The sequence below is a fragment of the Nomascus leucogenys genome, chromosome 7b (genome assembly GCF_006542625.1).
Source record: "Nomascus leucogenys isolate Asia chromosome 7b, Asia_NLE_v1, whole genome shotgun sequence".
In the NCBI taxonomy this organism is placed as follows: Eukaryota; Metazoa; Chordata; class Mammalia; order Primates; family Hylobatidae; genus Nomascus; species Nomascus leucogenys.
The window spans coordinates 84,813,778-84,837,544 of record NC_044387.1 but is presented as its reverse complement, the minus strand read 5'-3'; the positions used below and the strand labels follow the sequence as shown (position 1 = coordinate 84,837,544).

Below are 23,767 nucleotides of genomic sequence, written 5' to 3'. Positions count from 1 at the left end.
TACATGAAATATTTTGATACAGGCATACCGTGTAAAATATTCACATCAGGGAAAATGGGGTATCATTGCCTCAAGAATTTATCATTTCTTTATGTTATAAGCATTTCAATTATACTCTTTCAGTTATTTGAAAATATACAATAAATTGTTGTTGACTGTAGTCACTGTTGTGCTATCAAATACTAGATCTTCATTCTATCTATCTATATTTTTGTACAGCCTCTGGTAACCATCACTTGAATCGCTATCTCTGTGAATTCAGGTGTTTTAATTTTTAGCTCCCACAAATGAGTGAGAACAGGCGAAGTCTGTCTTTTTTTTGTGCTCAGCCTATTTCACTTAAGGTAATGACCTCCAGTTCCTTCGTGTTATTGCAAATGACAGGATCTTATTCTCTTTTATGGCTGAATATTACTCCATTGTGTATATGTGCCATATTTTCTTTTTCCATTACACTGGTAGTTTATTTTTTAAAATAATTTCTGATGCTGCTTTTTCATAGTTACTACTTTTTCCTCAGAAAAGTCCCATTGGATTTCACAATTTCACAATGCAATAAGAAGCCGGTCTGACAGTGAGTAGCCTTTAAATTGTTGTCGTCATTATTATATTGAGTCCTTCTGTTTGTATTTACAAAGATTAAGGAGTTTCTAACCGTATCAACACTTGTAATAAATGTTAGTCTTCACACTTGTAAAGGATAATGGTGATGAGTGCAGCGGCAGAGGCTGCACGTTCTCACCTAGCACTCTCACTGAAGACTGCCTAATCAGCACTGGCTGCTGGTACTTTTCTCTGCAAGCTTAGTCTCTTCCAGGAATGACAGGTGGTAGGTAATTCTGGGAACTCAAGAGCCTCCTTGAAGCTTGGACTGATTAGAGCACAAACCATGAGCTGTTGAAATCTGGTCCCTGAACAGGAGAGTTTTTGACATGAAGCTGCTCTAGATTGCTGTAGGGCTGGATCTCAGATCTGGTGTATCTGCCTGTTTCCATGAAAACAGCGGAATCTTAAAAAATACTCAGGCTGTTTGTCTATTCCTCTAATAAAACTTCTATTGATGTTACATAGAATCTTGAGCAAAAGATTTGGCATCGCACCTTTCATGAGTTTCAATAAACCTTGTGATTTAAATAGTTTCATCATTGATGACAGTCTTTGGGTGAGGCCACAAGAGAGTTGCTTCTCGAGTGTCCATTAGTATATGGTGGGAGGACAGGTGGTCAGTACTAAGGCTAGGAGTGAATTGCTACTGGTGCCTTCTTGCCTCAGACCAGCGGTCTTTTCGGTGTTCATGTCACAGATTGTTGAGGTCCCCTCGTTGTTTAATGTTTTGCCTCAGACTCCCACCTGTAAACAGTACACATCTTTCTCCCTCACTTTAGCTGCTCATCATTGAAGCTGTCATTGGTCAGACATCCTAAACGTTCTCATTGTGACTAGGGCTCCGAGGGTTCCAGGGGTTCTAATTATTATCGTGGCTGCAGTGTAGGTGTCCATCACCGAGATGGGGCACCTGAGCTACTGAGCAGCCAGAAAAAAACTTTTTCCTTACCCCTGGTATCTGCCATCAGTTTAAGTACTGATTTAGGAATCTTTACGGCAAAGAAGAGGCTCTTCATCCCCGGCCCCATCCCCACCGCGCCCACCCAGCCCACATACACCCTCGGAGCCACCTTTCCGCAGACCCCCGCCCCATGTCCTGTCCTTGACTCCAGTTAACCTGGAGCTGCTAGTTCTGGGAACTCCTAGAGGCCCTGCTGCCTCCTCCGCCTGCTCTGCGTTCCCCGCGTGAGCGCTGGATTATTCCAGTCTTTGAGCATGGCAGATTTCCACTGGATGACATCATGGGAGCCCAGTGAATGCCGGCTCAGAGAGGGGGACGGAGAAGGGGAGGGGGAGCAGAGGAGGGGAGAGGACTGGGGAGCGGAGCCAGAGCCGGGCTGCCTGCCACCCGGCTGCTCGTCCGCTAGCTGGGGAGGAGTGCTCCACCCGCAACTGACAAAGGATGGGAGAATGCCCGCGCCCCGGAATGCCGGCCGCGCGCAGCCTGGCGGCCGCCTGAGCTACTTCACCCTCCGCCGGTAAGTGACTGCAAACATAATTCATTCAATCAGCCTCACTGGGAGCTCCCTCTCTCCGGTTGGTAGTCCTGAGCGGCTTGTCCCTGATCCCGAGCGGGGCTTGGCACAGCATCAGCCCTGGAGGGCAGGCAGCAGGTGCCTTTGCCTGGTGGGTACACTGGGGAGCGTGGCTGGGGTTCGCGGGTGCTGCCACCCAACCTGCGGGCGACGGGCTTGCCCGGTAGGCGCCTCTCTGGTGAGAGTAGGCGGCTCCAGCCCGCCGCCTGGGGTAGTTGCTACTATTGGCCCCCGGCGCCCGCTCTGCGCGCGCGCCGTTTCTGGCGGATCCCCAGTGCGCTGCGCGCTGTTTACACCGGCGTGGTACTAGTCACCCAGCCGCACCCCTCGGAAAGCGCGGAATCGATGACAGCCACTTTACAGGCTCACGCGCTCCCAGTGTGGGCTTGAGGGGGACGGGGAGCGATTACCAAAGGAGAGCGCTCACCACGGAAGACACAGGGCAGCCTTTGTCTTGGGTTTAGCGCTGATGCGCTCAACCCTGAGTCGGGTTCACTGCAACTGTTGGGTCCGATTTCGGTTCCCTGCAACCGCACTCCTGCGCGAGAGATGTCATTGTGTTCCTGTGGCCAGCGGGACTGAGAGCTGGGACTTAAGACGCCAGGAGGGTCCTGCGCTCACGGGTGAGTGTCGCAGTTATCCAGGCGCTGAGGGAGATTCTGGAGCTCCAGGAAGTGGAGTGGCCAGTCGAGGCAGAGAGACGCCCAAGTTTTATCCCCAAGTGGGGTGAGGGAAATGGCAAAGTTAGGGAGACTCACTCTCGCTCTTTTCTCTGGTTTCTGAAGCGCTGATTTTGGAGATTTGTGACAGGTGGATGGAGTCAGAGGCATGGCCAATATGTAGTTAGAGAGCCTCACGTTTTCCTGGCAATTCTTTTTGTTATTCAATAGTTCCAGAAAAGATTTGCTGGCTAAACATTTTTGAGATCAAAATGTTTTCTATTATAGAGCTCTGTGGGTTTAACGAAAAAAGATTCTGAACCTGCTCAGGTACCTTAGTTTGGAGTTGTCTCGCCTATAAGTGCTATATAGCCAACATGCCAACACCCACCCCCCTGGCTTTTTGCTTGGTGGACACACGTTTTATTGATGAATTCCTTGTTTAGGAGGTTCAATTTTCAGATCACAAGGAAGCTGTGGTACCTATCAGAACATCTGTTTCTAATGTCAGTGTGTTTACAAAAGGAATATCTTGTGAAAAAGATGGAAAGAAATGAAAGTTTGCTACTTTGGGGGTTCAGTTACTTTTTTTGTTTTCATCCACTACAATAAAAAACATTTAAACTTTAAATAGTCATTTTGTATTTGTGAATTTAATGTATATTAAATGTAAATAATCCTTGAACATTAAGGAGATTCTTGGTATACAAGTTTGGTATTCCAGCATCTAACATAATGCTATGGTATAAGAAAGTAACAATCACAATTATAATTCAAAGGGTTATTTTATTTTTCTTGAAAGAGGCTAATTTTTCTTCAGATGATCTTTTTTTTCTTAAAGATAGATGATTCTAATAAAGCTTTTCTAAAACAGGATTAAAATAATTTTTCTCAGTGATTGCTCTTTTGATAAAGTTTGAGTCTTTTCAGAACAGATTTGATAGAAAATTATTGGAATAATCAATGTGGTGGAAATAAAAAAGAAACCGGGTGAGATAATACAGGGAGGCTTTACTAAATATGAATGGTGGGACTATCAGAAGGTGCTGTGTCAGTTTTGATTTTGGAAAAGCTCATTGTAGCTTTTACATGCGTATCTCTCCTGGGAAGTGCATAATTATATGTCTGATTTTGCCACGCTATGTTGAGAGACCAATGTTATGAGCAAAGAGCTTGTTTTAATCCAGGACTTATGGGGTTATCAGCAACGTTTTCTTCTGTGATACAGAATTTTTTATTTCATTGTTTCTTGACTAATTGTCACAATAGGCTCCACCTGTTTTATCTGAAGTCTTCTTTCTAACTTTGTTGTACTATGTTTTTATAATAAAGTGTATGGGGTTTTACTTTAAGGTTCTTAGAGAACCTGTTGCTCATGTTGACTGCTTTCCTCAAGTATTGTAATAGCAAAAACTCTTTTGGAAATAGACTTGTGAATGTACGAGCTTCTGACGTGCTTACATGATGGGGTGTACGCTACATAAAAATCTACATTTACATACAATACGTGTATAACTCTGATCAGATAATCAGCTAGCAGTGATCAACAGGAGGTACCGTGGTGTTTGGCTCATGGTTTTTGCCAAATGATATTACCTTTAGCGATAAGATGTTTTACCTCCTTTACATGGTAAATAAAAATGTATATTGAGGAGAACAGATTACATTTTATATATGAAATCTTTTATTTCAAAAATATTTTATCCAAGAAGGTCAAAAGTACACAGATTATTCACATTCCACTAGAATACTGAGGAAAGTTCTCAGAAGATATAAGCATATTATAAATAGATATAATTTGATTTATTTGATAGCCAGTACAATATGATTTTTAAAACCACATGGAGTAAAATAGTGTCCTTGAACTAGAGAGTATTCTCATAATGTTCTTTAATGTATTTCACAAATACTTTGCCTATTTTGTTGCACAAGGGCTCTTAACTGGGCAAGGTGAGAAAGAGGAGGAAGTTGCATTATAGGACAAAAATAAAGCCATAGCACAAAGCCCAGGGCAGGCAATAGTGATGTTCCAAGGTCACCGAAAAAAGAGTGATGTCAGGACACTGGGAAGTATCCATGGAAAGATCCTGTATGAAGAATAAGTTTATGCTATTTGATGACTTCTTGCTTTCATTGTTCCAGTTGTGTGATTTAACAGATACTTTAGGATCTCTATGATAGAGCAAAACTTCCTTTACCCTCCTTGAGGCAAAATTATGTCTTGAACTCAATCAAGAGGTTGTCTTCTGGGCTTTTTCATGGTGTAATTCAAATTCAAGCTTAAGGATGTTTTATGGATCACAAAACACTGTAGCTTTCACTTTCCTGTAGGCCTTTGATAGGGAAATTGGTCAGTAACACCTTGGCTGAAAGGTTTTTGCATCCTAACTTTTTCTGGAAATACAACAGTGAAAGTCAACAGTTATAGTGTTGCTGAAAATATTTAGGAGTGTGATGATCTAATATTTAGAGGGTTAAAATAATGCTGTTAATGTAGCTTTAAAAATAAAATTAAAAAATTTTGAGACAAATTCTTTGAAGCCACGATTATCCCTTTGCTATATATTGGGTTCATTTTGCAATTTATGACTCCCCTATGATACTATTAATTCATTTCTACCTCCTAGTGTTTCAGTGATGAACAGTGGTAGAAAATATGTGTTCTACTTTTGACTTTGTCATGTACTTGAGGACAAGGGTCGGAGTCTGTAAACATTAGTTTCATTTTACATAAAATAAAGATGAAAATATCTGCCTTGCCTTTCTCATGGGGGACAGTGCATAGCCAATGAACTAGTGTGCAAAAATGATTTGGAAAATACAGGAGGAACTGTCTGACAAATATATGTTAGCGAACTTAATCACTTTTAAATTTCTAATTAGTTTCAGTTAAAGAAGTAAATTGATGGAGGTGAACCTAATGTGTGAATTATATTTTATTAGGTTGGTGCAGAAGTAATTGTGGTTTTAGAATATCTGGCATGTTAAATTTGTGGCATTCTTGCCAATTCACTTATAATTTATTCATAAAAGCTATGAAGTAAGTGGTTATGTATTTTTATTGAAAGCATGCTGGCAAGAAATTTACTCAGTTTTTGTATGTTTGAAAATATTTTTAAAAGATGTAATGCTGAGTATAGCATTTTTGTTTGGTATTTTTTTTTCAACATGTTGTTATTTTTATTTATTTATTTTTGAGACAGAGCTTTGCTCTGTCACCCAGGCTGGAGTGCAGTGGTGCAATCACTGCTCGTTGAAACCTCTGCCTCACAGGCTCAAGCTGTTCTTGTCCCTCAGCCTCCTGACTAGCACCACGCCTGGCTAATTTTTGTATTTTTAGCATAGATGCGGTTTCACCATCTATGCTAAAACTCCTGGACTCAAGCAATCTGCCCACCTCAGCCTCCCAAAGTGCTGAGATTGCAGGCATAAGCCACTGTGCCCAAAACATTTGATATTCTTTTGACTTCTCACTTCCATCAAACCTGTCAGTCATATTGTTGCTATGAGGGTAAATGTGTCTTTGTCTCTGGGTGATTTTATGATTTTTCATTTGCCATTATTTTCTTTAGTTTTCTATATATTGCGAGGTATAGGTTTTTTGGATTTATCCTCCAAGTTTGCAGAGCTTCTTGAATTTGTGGATTGTTATCTTTCATCAGGTGAAATTCATTGGTGAATTTTTGACTATTATCTTCTCATATATAGCTGTACTTCATTGTGTGTGTTTTCTTTTCCTGAAATCTGAGTTACATGTTTAATAGATGGTTTCACTGTACCCAACATGCAGCCTGTACTTGTTTTACTATTTTCTACTTTTTTTCTCTCTATGCTTGTTTGAGTATTCTTTTGACCTTCTCTCCAGTTTGCTAACCTTCTTCTACACCATGCCTGTTATACTGCCAAGCTCATCCACAGGTTATTACTGTAATTATTGTATTTTTTTAAATTTCCAAGTGTACATTTGATTTTTTCTATAGATTCCAATTTATCTGTTTTCTCCATCTTTTCTTCCATGACTTTGAGCACATGAATCAAACTTATTCTAATATCGTAGTCTGCTAATGTCAACTGTATTGCTGTGAGCCTCTTTTCAGCATATCTTTACTCTCAATTTTAGTTACTATATATAAAAATTATAAAGACTCGGCCAGGTGCAGTGGCTTATGCCTGTAATCCCAGCACTTTGGGAGGCTGAGGTGGGTGGATCACCTGAGGTCAGGAGTTCGAGACCAGCCTGGCCAACAATGGTGAAACCCCATCTCTACTAAAAATACAAAAAATTAGCCAGGCATGGTGGCGGGTGCCTGTAATCCCAGCTACTTGGGAGGCTGAGGCAGGAGAATCACTAGAACCTAGGAGGCAGAGTTTGCAGCAAGCCAAGATCGTGCCATTGCACTCCAGCCTGGGCAACAGAGTGAGACTCTGTCTCAAAAAACAAACTTATAAAGGCTCCAGATGATCTATACATCTCCAAAGAAGTGTCAACATTTCCTCTGCTAGACAGATATGGTGGGGTGGTAGCCCATAGTTGTAATCCACCCAGAGACTGAGCTGAGTCACGAGTTGTTAGACTTCTGGGCTCCCAGATGCCAAGGTGTAGCCACTGCACCCGGCCCAGATGTCTTGAACTTCTACTGGTGCATTCACAGGCCCTCGACACAAGCCAGGACAAGACTCCTGAGAATCCGCTCTTCTTTCCAGAAGCTTCTTTCTCAATGTCTTAGCCTCCACTCATATGTGTAACTTCAGGCTTTAGCAAACCTCATGTAGGTAAAATCAAGTATGTGTCAAACTGAGTGCTACACCTTTTACTTCTCACTGAGCTCTTGGCCCCTCATATCTAATTTTGTCTCTCCAGCCCCTCAAGACTGCCAAAATCTCTGCTAGATTATTTGTCTCACATCAGTGGTCCTCTGCTCAGGCAAAGCCCATATTCTTAGTCTCTCACTGTCTTTCCAGATTGGCAGTTGCCCCCAGTCTTCATCCTGGGGGAAAAATATATTCTGAAAACTCACCTTACCTCTTTGGTACTTCTTCCATCTGTAATCTTGAAGCTTCTAGTCTTGACCTCTTCTGAAACTCTCCACTAGGTTTTATCAGAATACTGTCCTTATATCTGGCTTTTCTAGTTATTGTTGACCAAAACCATCAGCTGAAATGTGTCATTATTTTTAACTGATAATAAACATAGATGTACAGTGATCAAAGATCATTTCGTGGTGGTAAAACTGGAATTAGTAGTCCCATCCCACAGCCTCCTATGCAATACAGCTAACTCCACACGTATTTTTAGAAGTGATATAAAAAGAAGGCAGATTCTATTAAACAGCCATTAATATACTATGTGCCATTTTATATTGAGACAGTTTGTCTGTTTTTTAAATTTTGAGATAAATCTTTGTGACAGTGAAGACCAGTAATTCAAATAGCCAATAGATTCAACTTATTGGTAACTAAACATCATAAATTGGTAAAACTTTTGTTTCTTTTAGGACTAATACACACCCAAAAATACAGACACAGACACGTGTGTGTATATGTGTGTGCATAAAAAAGTAAGGCTCCTTTCTGAACACAAGAACTCCATGGTTAATGAATCATTCTAACTTACAAATAAGCGCTACATTTATGGAGTGAAAAATGTGTGAAGTCTGGAATCTCCCTCTTCTTAGAAACAACTGTCCTATTTTTCCAACTGTTGCTCTGAAAAGAAACTGATACAGACTGATTTCTTGTGATATACATACAATAGTGTTAACAAGCTAGTACTATGTTGATCTCTTTTCTTATTGGTATATGGATAAAACTCAGAATGTATTTCTAGACCAATTCACGGAAATATAGTTAATTCAGGTTATACCTGAAGTAGATTGTTAGAGATATATGATTTAAATTAACTGTGCTTTTATGGATTGACCTAGAATTTTGGTTAAGTCTGCCTAGTGATGGATGGATACTAATGTTGAACTATTACATTTAATGTTATTTTTGAGTGAATCGTATGTTCCAGGTAATATATTCCAGATAACATATTCCAGAAATCACTGACTATTTGGGACACAATGATTGGAAGTCAGAAAATGCCTGGAATAGATTCTTGCGCCTGCCTTCAATTCAGTGTCCTGAGGCACATTAGGAGATAAATGGAAGTTAGTGAGAGTGATAAATTAGGTACTGACATTGAGGTTCATTGGGGCTGACTGTGGTGAGCAATGATCTGATTCTCATGAAGTATATCACATGCTTTTTGGACCCTGCCGGATGTCCTGTCAATCTCACATCTGCTTCTGGCTCTGGCTTGGGCAATCATTGTAGGCAGCCTCTGACTCAGTTGTGCTATTTCCCATCTCAAGCTTGCGCTGAGTATCTTCACTTTCTTCTCTGTTACTTTACTAGCATGTCTTATTTTTCTCCCTGCTTCTGACCATGGTCCACGCAGCCTGGAAGTGAGGAGGAGCTAACACCACCATGGAGCCTCGCAGTCAGTGGGAATGGGTGGATAGTTCCGAGATGCACTCTGTAGCTCCTCATAAGGTCCAGGTGAGAAGGAGCCTCAACCGGCCGTGGAAGTGACCCAACTGCATGCACCTGTATTAGCCTTTACTCTCTCCCTGGTTCAATTTACCCAGTGCCTCACTCCTACTCTCCGGGATCACCTTGTATTATTTGCACACAATTTTTTAGTTCAGACTCTGCTTTTGAAGAGAGCCTCGCCTAAGATTTATGACTTTCCTTCTCTAGAGAAAAATGAATAAGAGAAAGAAAAGCAGGACTAAATCATAAGCTACATCCATTACAATGAGAGAAAATAAGAAAGAAGATAAAACATGTATTTTCAGAGGTACTTTCCTTACAAATCTGTCATCTTTCAAGTCACCAAGTGAGACCATTTAAATAATTTTTCTAGTAACTATGAGGTCATCTGTTGACATAATGATTAATTTCCATCTCTTCCTTCTTTTTTACTATCCTTTAATATGTATTTATTGGCAGTCTACTCTTTGCTCAACACTCAGTTAGGTCCTGGTAATGTAATGATGAGTAAAAAATGTGGCATGATTCCTGCCTCTTTGGAGCTTTTTATTTCTGTGAAATTAATTAAATAATCACACAAGCCAGTGCACATAAGCAAAAGTGAGTATAATGAAGGCCAGATGCACAGTAATGGGGAAGCCTATTAGAGGGGAGTTTGACTCAGCCAGGGAGGTCTGGGTAAGCCTCCTTGAGGAGGTGACATTTTAGCTGACATCTGAAGGAAGGAAGAGTTAATTAGGTGGAGAAAAAAGATAAAAATTTTCTAACAGAGGGACAAATGAAGTGTGCTCAAGGTCCTACTGTTGGGGGAAGCTTGAAATACTCACAGTCAGAGGGAGTGTGATGTAGGCTGAAGAGAGGTACCAAACATAAGGGACTGTTACAAAATGTTTGCCATAGTAAGGAATTAATTGTACACGTGTGTGTGCGTGTGTATGTGCATGTAGTAGGGGAGCGGTAAAAAGGTGCTAACAAATACAGACCATCTATTTGCAAAAAAGAAATGTATGAATCTGGGAAGAATGTTGTATCGAATATGCAGCCTAGCAAATATTAAGAGTTATGAACATTTGAATCAAAAGTTGTAGGAGTTCTCATTTAAAGTTAGAGAATTTCTAAAGAAATAGAGTTGAAAGAAAGGAGAATGAACTATTTATTTACTTATTACTCAATATATTTGTTCTAGCTCATGGTGATGATACCTTAAGGACTACCTACAAGGCTTTTAAGTTCCATATAACTAAGTAGTTTTTACATAGTTATAAAATTTATATATTTTTGCTAGTTATCTATTATTAGAGTGGTAGAATTATGGGTAGATTTTTTCTTTTAAAAGTACAACATTTCAATTAAAATTTTACTTAAGATTTATTTTAATAGTGTAACACACAAAGGTCTATTAGATGTTACTGAAGCATGGCACATAGCCACATTTAATTATTCATTCTGGACTCAGCTTTTGTATTTAGGTTTTAGTGAAGTTAAATTGCCTCCATACTCACATGAGTTTGGATTTTGGTTCTGCTAATTTCTCCCAAATTTGAAATTCGATCAATTAGAGACAAATTATTTTCCACTTAGAGTTATATTTCGCTTAATATTTCTTAGCAATTTTGTTTCATGGAATCCAAAGTCATGTCCCAGGCACCCTGTGAAATGACCCTTTAATATTTAGCATAATGTATACAATAAGTTCTTGCCAGCTACCTTTCTTTTTAAATAAGATAACTGGGTTTATTTATAGCTTATGTTTAAACTTAATCTTTTATGAAACCTTTAACTTCATGAGTATGTCTTATTTTAGAAACCTTTACTAAATAAATGGATAAACAAGTATTTATTAAGTAACTACCACATGAAAGAAAGATTCTGTGCCATGAACAATGGCAGAGAATTAAAGAGATGGGGGAATCAGTTTGACAGATTATTAAGATATTAAATGACAAGTATAATATAGAAGGAAAAGTCTGATACTTTTTGGTTTGTTCCTTATGACACTGATGGTAGAGAAGATGAGTCTTAAGAAGTGATAATAGATGCTATTTCTATAGCTTTTGTTATGAGGATGAGCCATAGTTGTCAATTTTCAAAAATTGTTAAAAATGATGCAGAAGGCTTTAATTGTTTTTAAACATACATTACCCAGTAATGTCAAAAATAAAGGAAATGTTTATTTTACAAATAGGAAGTATTTTCAACTGTTAATAGTCGTCATAGGACTATGGTTAGCTTTTTGTCCTACTTTTTAAATTTCCCAAATACTTATAATAATAATAAGACTGAATTATTATCATAACAATTTAAATAAATTATTGGATTAAAAGATGAATATTAAAGCAAAACTTAAAAAAATGTTGACTTCTGTTAAATCTAATTAGCTTTCTTGTGGATTTAAAAAATATTTTTCTGAGCGTATATTTGTAATAAATTATATGTCGAGGAAAAAATGATGCGAAAATAATCCTGTTTCATGCTAATTTCTATTCTGTGGCAACACACCTAATGTGAACATTTATTTGAAAAATTTCCCCCAAAACAGTGTAAGAGAGAACATACGCTGATAAATTGTTTTAAAGAAATTGTTGGTTATTAACTATTAGAACTAAATTCTTTTTATAAACAATGAAGAGAACAGTTTCATGGTTCATATAGCCAAATTTTTCTTCTGTGTGTTTTCATGGTGATGAATGAGTAATCTACATTTTTACCTCCCATTTTTTCATGGTGGGAGCAGTTCAGTAGATTATGGACTGTGAACTGACAAGCCACTCATTCTCTCTTGGGCTCCTATTCACTTAGCAGTGAGTGGGGTGTAATCACCACATGGCTACTGGGAGATGCATGCCTTTAGAGACAGAATATTTTTATAGTGGATTTTTCTGGATGCCAGAAAATTATCATAATTTCCTTAGGAAATTTTTTTGTTATATAAAGTGGTTTTTGGGCTGGGTACAGTGACTCACGCCTGTAATCCTAGCACTTTAGGAGGCCAAAGCGGGCAGGCCACTGGAGGTCAGAAGTTCAAGACCAGCCTGGCCAACATGGTGAAACCCCATCTCTACTAAAAATACAAAAATTAGCTGGGCATGGTGGTGCACACCTGTAATCCTAGCTACTGGGGAGGCTGAGGCAGGAGAATCACTTGAACCTGGGAGGTGGAGGTTGCAGTGAGCCAAGATTGTGCCATTCCATTCTAGCCTGGGTGAGAGTGAGACTCATCTCAAAAAACAAAACAAAACAAAACAAAAACACCAAAAACCAAACCAAACAAAAAGAAAGTAGTTTTTCACATTAATTTTTAGTGGGAAGATTCAGTTTCTCTGCTGGAAGAATGAGAGACAAATGGTAGTTGGAGAAGCTCAAACTCCAGGCCATATTCAGCTGTGTTGAAATCTCCACTCACTAGTGAGATGACACTGGTCAAATTGCTTAACCTGTTAGAATGTTGGTTTCCTTATCTGCAAAATGCAGATGATAGTATTTTCTCAGTAGCAAGGTTGTTTTGAGGATTAAAGGTGGTAAGAAAATTCCCTAATAAATAGTAAGTATTTAGTAGTGGTTCATACCATCATTAAAGCACATATACATATTCTTTAAATTCTCAGGCATGGTTTCATTTTTATAAGATATATGCTATACATTTTAAGATTTTAGTTATCTTGCTACTTTTTAGACATGAAGGAAATGCAAAGATTTATTTGCTTGAGAAACTAAAGAAAGGTGGCCACCACTACCACTACTACCAACTGAATGAATAAATAAATGAATCGATTAGTGAATAGATAATATTAATGACTGGTATTTTGTAGTGAGTGTTTTATTTTTCCTTTTTCTCTTCCTATATTTTAAAAATTTTCAGTACTGAGACCCTATCACTTTAATAATGGTAATATAAAGGAAACTTTATTTCAAAAATAATTGTATAATTATTAGTTTATGAAACATGTACAACACAAACATTCAATCTGATATTTGAGGGTGTTTTTACCATATTATAGTAGGATAATAAACACAACACAGGATAAAATAACATGTGGATTTTTTTCAATGGTTTATAGCTGTAAAACTGAGGTAAAATATGTTTATTATAAAAAAATAACTATTATAGAAATATTAAGACTGAAAAGTGAATGCTCCCCTTCAATTCTCCCCCAGTTAAAAAATATTGACTTCTTTCCAGAAATGTACCCAAAATATACATTTATGCTAGTATATATTAGACTATGACATTTCAATAAATATGTAATATGCTGTGTGTTAACTTTTTAGAGTCTCTGTTACCTTTTTCATGTCAATACAGTCTACTCACTGTGCAGTGTTACGTTTCTGGAGGCGATCAGCAATTCACTTCTAGAAAGACTTTTTGCATGTATACCCAAAGAGACATGTATTTACGGCAATGTCATTTGCATTAACTTAAAGATTCTAGATAATCATTAATCATGATATTTTGATGCAATCGAATACTATACAGAAGTTAAAATGAACTAAAATTCATATGTCAACATTGATCATCATTTGAAATATAATTATAATTTCTTTTTTTAAATTTATTTTTCTTGGGAAAGGGCCTCCCTTTGTCACCCAGGCTGGAATGCCGTGGCGCCATCACTGGCAGCCTTGACCCCCTGGCTCAAGTGATCCTCCTGGCACAGCCTCCAGGAGGAGGCTTTAAAATATAATTTGAGTGAAAAAAGTTGCAAAGGATAATTGTGATGTATAAATGGTACATCACTTTTACAAATATTATAAACAAAAAGTAATTCTCTAAATTAGTTATAGGTACTTAAATAAGAATAAAATTGTGAAAATATTGTAGTGGGATTAAGAGAGCAGTTTCTATCTTCAGCAAATCTTTACAGATCTGTCTATCCGTATTGGTTATAGCAATTTACATGTCCATCAGCAATGTATAACGTATTACAAACTTTTTGGTTTTGCATGCATATGTTTAAATGTCTTATTGATTTTTTTCCCTCATTGGTGCTATTGAGCATCTTTTCATGTATATAAGACTTCACTTAAGTCTTCTCTTTTGTAGATTGTCTTAAATTTTGTTAATTTTTCCTTATTGGTTTGAATTTGTAAAATGAATTTTTAAGAATTTTTGTATACTCTAAATACTAACTTCTTGTCATACATGCATTGAAATATTTTCTTGCATTCTGTCCCTTGTTTTTAAGTTGTGTTACTATGTCTTTTTGTATAGAGATTTTGAAATTTTATTATGCTCAGTTTTATCATTCTTTTCCTTTACAAATTCAGTATTTCTTATTTAAGTAGGATTTTCTTACTTAGAGATTGTAAAAATATTCACTCAGTTTTCTACTAAAGCTTTAACATATTTAGCATTATGGTCTTTGGCCCAGTTGAAATTAATTTTTGTAGTTGTTTTGGAAATAGGGATAACCCATCCCCCCACCACAAAATGTACAACCAATTGTTCCAGTTTAATTTTTCCTACTGATTTGTGAGGCTAACTCTGGCATATCTAGGTGCCATATATTTATATCTGTTCTTGGTTCTCTATTATGTTCCATTGGTTTGTCTAATCGTTTGCCAATTTAATACTTGATTCTTTAATCCTTTTAACATTATACAGCAACTTTATTAAGATGAGTTCTCCTCATTCTCATTCTTTAAAATTTTCTTGGCTGTTCTCACAAACTTTGCCATATTATCTTAGAGTCTGCTTTTTATATTTATATTTATATTTATATTATTTATTTATTTATTTATTTTTGAGATGGAGTCTCACACTGTTGCCCAGGCTAGAGGGTGGTGGCAAGATCTCGGCTCAATGCAACCTCCGCCTCCCGGGCTCAAGAGATTCTCCTGTCTCAGCCTCCCAAGTAGCCGGGACTACAGGGGCACGCTATCATGCCCAGCTAATTTTTGTATTTTAGTAGAGACCGAGTTTCGCCATGTTGGTGAGGCTGGTCTCTAACTCCTGACCTCAGGTGATCTGCCCGCCTGGGCTTCCCAAAGTGCTGGGATTACAGGCATGAGCCACTGTGCCCAGCCAGAATTTGCTTTTTTAAATTCCATGAAATAGTCTATGTGATAAATATTCCTTGTTTGCTTATTTAGAGCCTTTCTCCATGGAGCTGCAACTCCTGCACTTTTTTGGCTTCTAACTTCTAGTTAGGTATGGCTAATGGGAGACACTACCAGGAGACTGTGGTGAGACAGAATGGTAAGGGAATTAATTCCTCTGGTCCCTCTGCCTCTTAGCAGGTGTAGAAGTGAATGCATACAATGATGGCCATGGCTCCTCTATTTCAAGGTTCCAGTTCTATTTGGATTTCTATAATACTGTTTCTTCCGTTTCCCCCAGCGGGCCTGAGAAGTTGTGGTGGTCGTAGTAGGGGTGGTAGAGATAACTACTTTCTTCTTTTCACCCTGACCATATTTCTGTCTTAGTCCTTTTGGATGTGATATCTTTCCTCCAAGGCTTCTGACATACACTCTGTTGAGATTGGAAGGCATTAGGTTTATAATTCAATTTGAGACAGCTGTCATTTTTATGATAGAGCTTTCCTGTCCATATATTTGTTACATAACTCCATATCTAACTCTTCTTGAATGTGCTGCAATGATGGTATAATTAACGTCTTCTGTGAAGATCTTGCTTAGGTTTTTGAGATTTATTCCCAGGATTATTATTTTTGTTGTAATAATGAAAAAGATATTTAAAAAGATACATGTTCTAAATGTTTAGTGGTGATGCATATTGATTTTTACATGTTGATTTTTCATTCAGCAACCTTACTAAACTATTTGATTTCTTCTCATAGTTTGCTTTTGAGGTTCTACAGTATAGGCTAGACAGATAATTGTGTTGTGTGTGTATAATATTTAGAACTTACTTTTTGAAAGACATACTTTAAATGGGGTAGTTTATTTAATCTTCAAATCAATCTTATGGTAGAGGTACTATTATAGTACATAAGTACATTATAGAACATTAGTACATTATAGGTATATTATAGTACATAAGTACATATATAAGTACATATATTAGTATGTAAGTACTTATGTACATATGTATATATGTACTTTTTTTTTGAAGAAGAAGGGTTCCCAGAGGTTCAGTGATTATAGCAACTTGATAAAGGCAATACAGCATGCAGTTGGCAGTTATTACTATTTCATATTCTTTTTTTTTTTTTTTTTTTTTTTTGAGACGGAGTCTCGCTCTGTCACCCAGGCTGGAGTGCAGTGGCGCGATCTCGGCTCACTGCAAGCTCCGCCTCCCGGGTTCACGCCATTCTCCTGCCTCAGCCTCTCCGAGTAGCTGGGACTACAGGCGCCCGCCACCACGCCCGGCTAATTTTTTTATATTTTTATTAGAGACGGGGTTTCACCCTGGTCTCGATCTCCTGACCTCGTGATCCGCCCGCCTCGGCCTCCCAAAGTGCTGGGATTACAAGCGTGAGCCACCGCACCCGGCCTATTTCATATTCTATATAAGAAAATCTAACCACAGAAATATGAACCAATCTGACTAAAACCATAGAGCTAGTAAGTGGCAGGTGCAGGATTGGAACTCATGTGTTCACTTTGATGCTCTTGAAATCATGGTGTCCAATTTTGAAATTGTCTTATTGTCTTTTCAAATCTTTATGTCTATTTTTCTGTCCATAGCACAGTAGTGAGAACTCATATACAAAACTGTAGTAAAGGGATTAATGTAGACACACAGAAGAACCACCCAATTCCCCTTCAAGGATTGTTGCCCAGATAAAGGGAATGCTTTACAGTGGGAAGCGTCTGGCTGTGAGCTTGTCTGGGTCTGTCTCAGCTGCCAAGAGCCACCTAGACCCGGGTTAAACCACCCCCTCATCCCCGGAGCAGCCCACTTACCTCAGAGAGAGGGAGCTGGTATAAACGTTCAGTCATAGGACAACTCTGATGGACCCTTGCTCTGGATGGAAGGAATGAGACTTTGCTGGCCTGAAGCACAGTTCAGCTTCTCCCTCTGTCCAATCAGAACTCCTGTTCTTTCTAAAGTGTCCGTGTCTAACAGACATTTTGTACCATGACTGTTCACAGCATCTGCTTGTAGAGACCCCAGCCTGCAGTAAGGTTGAAAGCTGGTATCATAGACTTTTCCTTGGTTTAAAGTAAACAGCTTCTAATATTTCACAATTTAAATAGGTTTCTTTTTCTCCTTACTGTGGAAGTCATATTCATTTTCTTGTGAATGGATGTTCAAGTGTTACAAATATAATTTTTTGGCTTCTAATCTGTTCATATGGTGAATTTCTAATAATAAACAGTCCCTGCATATTTAGGATAAATCCTGGTTGGTCATTATGTGCACATATTGCTGAATTTGGCTTGAAATGTATTTTTTAGGATTGTTGTAGCTATATCAAGAAACGAAATCTTGTATTTTTCCTTTTTTGTGTTGTTGTCTAGCTTTGATAATAAGGTTATATTAGCCATAAAAGTGAATTTTTCTATGGAAAAGCTTGTATGATTGGAGATACCTTTTTCTTGAATGTTCAGCAAAACTTGCCTATCAAACCTTCTAGTATTAGTGTATTTTAAGTTACTAATTCAAGGTAATAATCATTATAAGTCTCTTGACGTTTTCTATTATTTTTGAATTATATTTTTATTATGTTTTTCTAGAAAATTATTTCATTTTTCATTTGTTCTTAAATTATTCAACATAATATATCTTTATGATTTTAAAAAAATCTCTACTTCATCTAGAATTATATGTTTTTTTTATTACCAAAGATTTTTTTTTCATCTAGGATTTGGCTATTTTTTAAACATATATAAGAAAAATCAGTTTTTTAAAGAAAGCCATTTCTTTGTGTTTTTCTTTTTTCTAGTTCATTCAGTGATATTTTTCTATTTTCTGATTTCTTGGGTTTAATCTTGTCTTTTTTTAAATCTTTTTTTTGTGTTGAATTCTTAGCTCATTAACATTTTTATCTTTTCTGATATGTACTTCAAGGGGTGTATTTTCACACTATATATATATATATATATATACTTCAGCTATATTGCCAAATTTTGATATACATATAGTGTTTGAATATTGGCCTTAAAAGATGATGGAGATACAAAAGATAGTAAACAAAAGAAGCAAAATGACTCTAAGAAGGTTAATTTACACCTTTCTGCACTGGACTCATGCAATTTCACAGGTGAATTTATTTAAAACTTTAAAAAAAGATAATTAAATTTCAATTTAAATTGTTTTAGAACACTGAAAAATAAAAACATCCTAATTTTTAAGAAATATGCATAATGTAAACAAACGTAGAAAAATAGAAAAAGAAAATAAAAGTAAAAAAGAAGGGGAAAAGGAAGAACTTTAAATCATTCCTATAAAGTGAATATTGGTGTCAAAATTCAGGAAAAAATATCAAGAAAGGGAATATGGAGATCTATTAAAACAATAAAGTATAAAAACGAAGTTATTTCTAGGAATAACTTTTTAACTTTAGAAGACCTATTAATATGTTTCATCCAATTAACATTTTAAGGGTAAATACTACTAGATATTTTCAATAGATGTTCAAGTGATTTTTGATAATATACAAATACATTTCTGATTTAAACACACTAGTAAAGCAATAGAAGGAATTTTCCTTAGCATGGATAAATACATATTTAACCTGATGCTTAGAGTAACAATTTCAGTATGCTGCCTGTATAAAATTAGGAATAACAGAAGACTCTCCACGATCACCATTACCATTTAGTATTTTTTTCTGGACGTGCCAGTCACAAGCTAAGAAAATGTAATAAGGAGAAATTTGGACATGAGTAGGCAAGTCTGTCTATATTTGAAATATGACTATACTTGTATGGCAATGGTTTCTGTGAAAAAATTCCCTCTCTCTCGTGCTTGGGCCCTCTGAACACATGTCGCTTTTGTAACAAGATTTTCTCCCTTTGATAACTAGAATGTACCTAAAAGAATGGAAGAAACATAAGCCTTGTGTTAGGAACTAAATGATGCAAATTTGCAATATTGCAGTGGTTTGAATTAAGGGTAAAAATGCTGCGAGGTTGGTACTTAGTAATGACATAAATAATGAGTAAATTATTTTGAATTAAACTGTTCTGAAACACTTAGAAATAAGAAAATTACCCTAATTTTTACTGTAAATGTAGGTAACAGGTACATATAAATAAACATGTATAAAACTTTTATAATATGAAAAGATATAATGGTATAATATAAAAATTTAATATGCAGAAACATACTAAAATGCGTACACAATAAATAAAACTACATAGCTAACTGGAAAAAATGAGGCAAAAATGCAACAGTTTTGTCAAAATGACAAAATTATGCTGATATTTTTCCTTTATCAAAAATATATTTAATATTTTTAATCATATTTTCAATAAAATGCTTTAAAAATTATAGTATTTGTTGTATGTCTATGTAGAAGGGTCAGGTCCTTAACCTGTCAGTATAAGACAAACTGCTGCCTCCTAGGAACTTGAATGTATGCAACACAGAAAAAGAAAAAAAATACAATATTAACTTATATTTATGTTATTCTTTAATTTTATAAAAGACTATATGCACATCCATTATTCAATTCAGTTATCACTACAGTCTTTTCTATGCTGGCCCTTCTCCTGGAGTGTAAGCTTTATAATAGCCAGGACTATGTTTGTATCTGCATAGCCTAGCCACAATTTATTACTATGTATATGTCCATTGAACTGTTTATTGGAATGGACAAGCCCTATGAAATATGCAGAAGTATTATTTATATGCCCGTGAATGAGAAACTTGTATTGGAAGGTTAATGGGATTTTGCCCCATTAAATATTGTCAGGATTTTAACACAACTTTTCTGATTTTATATTCATAGTTCTATTTATGATATCATCCTTTTTTTCTGGTAATAATTAGCCAAATTATTATAACAATAGAAAATACACAGAGAATCTTGCAACTTCTTGTTCAAAACAAGTGTATGCAGTGTGTGGGTTTCAGAGGGGAGAGAGATGATCAAAACTTGAGGAGCCTGGGAAGGCATCATGATGAAGTGAAGGATAGGAGGAGGGGGAGATTAAGATTAGATGCCTTATATTTTTCTTCTCAAAGTCTTTCATAATGTTCATACAAAATAATATTAGAGTATATACTTGTTAATAGAAAGGTTTTCCCTAGTTAATGAGACCTATCAAAATGTGATGATTTGATGCACAAACTGAAATTAACAAACAGGAGTTCAAATCTAGTTCAACTTTTCATTAGCCTCTGACATTGGGGACATAGCTTAATTCTTCTAATCCTCAAATTTCTTATTGGTAAAGTATGAATGATAATAGCTAAGTAAATGAGATTGCTATATTAAATAAAGTAGTGCTTACAAAGGCCTTATACATAAATATTTAGTCATTGTTAACTGCTCTTATTATAATTATCATTTATTTTCCTTTACATCTGTGCTAAGTTTTGTTTTTCAGAGATTAAGTAGAAGCTTGGTTTTTCTTAACACAATCTACAGTTATGTTTATTTTCTGTTACCTTATGATTTTTCTCTGTCTTATGAAACAAAGATCTAGCCAACACATATCAATTTCTACTTAAGAAAGCAAAGTCTTGTTAATGCCAAATAAAATTTAAAACAGTCGAATGGAAGTAGAATGGAAATGATGCATTGTGAAAACCAACCTGAATCAAGCTTTTTTCACTAAATATTTGCATTTTTCTCTAATTCACTTTTTATGTGAGTCCAGATAGATATTTCTCATATGAGTATTTCTAAGGCATTTCTTTTTTTAAAGGTGCATTTATTTTATACATTTAGGAAGTGTCACTGATTGCATTCGGTCCAAGAATCTGTTACTCTATTCGTGGCAGGGAGTGACCAAGACATAGTAATCAGCCTGGTTAACCAGATGTCAACTCCACTTCCTTTTAAATAATAATTCCATAATTATCAATTTTGATGGATAAAAAATACCTTTCAAATGGTCTAAATTTTGTGGTATGAATCTTCAGTTTTATTGGGTTTCATTAACTGAATGATTTTATTGAACATTTTGTGTGTTACTCTACCCTGAGGAACAGCTGTGAAAAGATGAATAGATCAGAGAATCTACAGGTTATAGAATTACAAAAAAAAATGGCTAGAAAAGATAAAGGAAAAAATGGTGAGGGAAATATGTGAAAGAAAAACCTCAAATGGGTTAAACTACCTATATCAAATGGTGAATAAAAGGATTAAGAGAAAAGAAGGAATTGTCTTTTTATAAAAAAAAAAGGAAAATTGTTCAAGACAAGGTTACAGAGGCATTACAAAAAATGTGAGATTGAAAAATTTATCTTTAAGAATAAATGGGAAACCTCTCAAGGAAACATTAAAATGAAGAAAAATCCGAACGAGGGGTGGCAAGTTGAATACAGAGAGTTGTAAAAGGTATGTACAATGTTAAATATGAGCACAAAAATAAATGAGTGCATTTGTCATTAAAATGTAGAGTTAAACAATTTCCTTTGTGATAGATAATGGTTTTTATTCATATTTTGGTTCAGATGCTTACTTTATTTACCATTACAACTCACAAAATGAATGTATTTTTAAGATTTGCTAAATTCAAAAGTGATCTCTTAATTTCAGCAAGAAATCAGATATTCGAGGGCTCTGGTCTTTAGTCCTTTACTCACGTTTTTACTGACTATATGAACTTGCACATAGTCTGTCTGTAATCCAAATGAAATGGTCTAATGCACAAACATATTGTTTTCAAGAAATACCAGAACTTTCCTCTGACTAAAGATTATTAAAAATGGTTGTTCTAAAATCATTTCTAATTTTTGATTTAAGATGTCTGGTCTCTCCCTTCCCTTCTTTGATAAATAAGGCTGCTACATTTCCTAATTTTTCTAGAGGTTTATGCAATATAATAATGATAAAATCTAAATAATGGACCACGAAAAATTTCCTTACAAAAGGAAAATATTCATTCTTTTTGTATATTTTTATGATGATTAGGGTTTCTAATACAAAGGAAAGCATTCTTTTGTATTAGAAACCCTATCATTGTGCTTGCTGAATTGTACATTACTGATAACACCAGAAGACTCCTACATTCTTACTCAATAGGAGAACAAATGAGGTGGCAGGTGATGTAGATCCATAGTATGTAAGAACACACACACACACACACAGAGACACACACACACACACACACCCGGCTCTTATTAATAATGTAATGTTAAATAATACAACACGGGGCATTTACATTGAATGACAGTTTTGTTTACGGCAGATTTGCTGGTTCAGAAGGGAACAGTTGATCCACTTAAACTATTTTACTTCTTGAGTAGCCCTATTTCTGTTTTGTCCTTTTTCCCCAAAAAAATTTATGGCCAGGAGCTATCTGGATGAACTTTGTTGGCTTTTCTACTCGTAGGGTCCTGTGGATGCCTTTTCGTCAATGGACACTAACCACATCTCTAGTGGCCTCTGTTCTATTTCTAGCTATTCAGAGAAAATCTGCCAGTTATAGTTTTGGTGCCCTGGAATTCTCTCACAAAGATAAGGAGTAGTTTATAGTTTCGTTTCAACGGTTTGTTAAATATTTAAATATTCACATTTTCGTCTTAGGAGAAAGAGTTATCCCAGAAAGATAAGAAGTAGTTCATAGTTTTGTTTAAACTGTTAAATATTGAAATATTCACATTTTCTTACTTCTTCAGAGAAAGAAAATTGGCCTTTCTTAGTCTACCCAGTTTCTGCTGTATTTTTTTTTCCCAGATTCAGTCTGTAATTATGCATTTTTATTTTATATCATCTGGATATATCTTTTCTTATACCATTTATTGATTCTATAAAAGTCTGCCGTGTTTAAGTTTGAAACAGAATAGAACATATGTATGTTTTATGTATACTAAATTGTTTTCTTGTGGGTTTGTTGTTAATAAGCCTTTTACCTTCTGGGTTGTTGGATTGTTGCAGACTATAGCAATTATGTATGCAACAAGAGATTATGTATTCTAATTAGTATTTTTTTTAGACATTGTGAGAAATGATCTTAACAATTATATATTGCAGAGCAACAGTTTTCCAGAAAAACAATTGAAAGACAAATAAGACAGTTTAGGAGGATCATCATAAAATAAAATATCAAAATGAGAAATTGGAACAGAAGAACATCTATTTATAGATGATACTATTTGTAAATGAGTTTCTAGCCATGGCAAAAATTTATGTTTTTGTCTCTCACTAAATTATGTTAAAAATTGTTACGCAAATTCCCTGTGATTTTGTATCTGTTATTTTCTTCGCTTGTCTAAGTCAGAGATCACTATTTAAATTTTAACTAGTAACAAAAGTGTGCACCATTTGAACCTCGGTTATTAGTTTGTTTTAGGCGAGAAAATTTCTGACCACTTCTTGGTGGTAAAACGTGGCTGGTTTCTAGTCCAAT

The 23,767-nt window shown here is 36.0% G+C and overlaps 1 protein-coding gene across 1 annotated transcript in view; it reads left to right on the top strand.

The window, feature by feature from the left end:
* The first annotated feature begins 1,903 nt into the window (after positions 1 to 1,903).
* MARCHF1 (membrane associated ring-CH-type finger 1) overlaps positions 1,904 to 23,767 on the top strand; it is an 861,096-nt gene continuing 839,232 nt past the window's right edge. The window contains exon 1 of the mRNA XM_003257921.4: positions 1,904 to 2,764. The gene's annotated coding sequence lies outside the window, so the exon portion shown is untranslated. The remainder of the gene's footprint in view (positions 2,765 to 23,767) is intronic.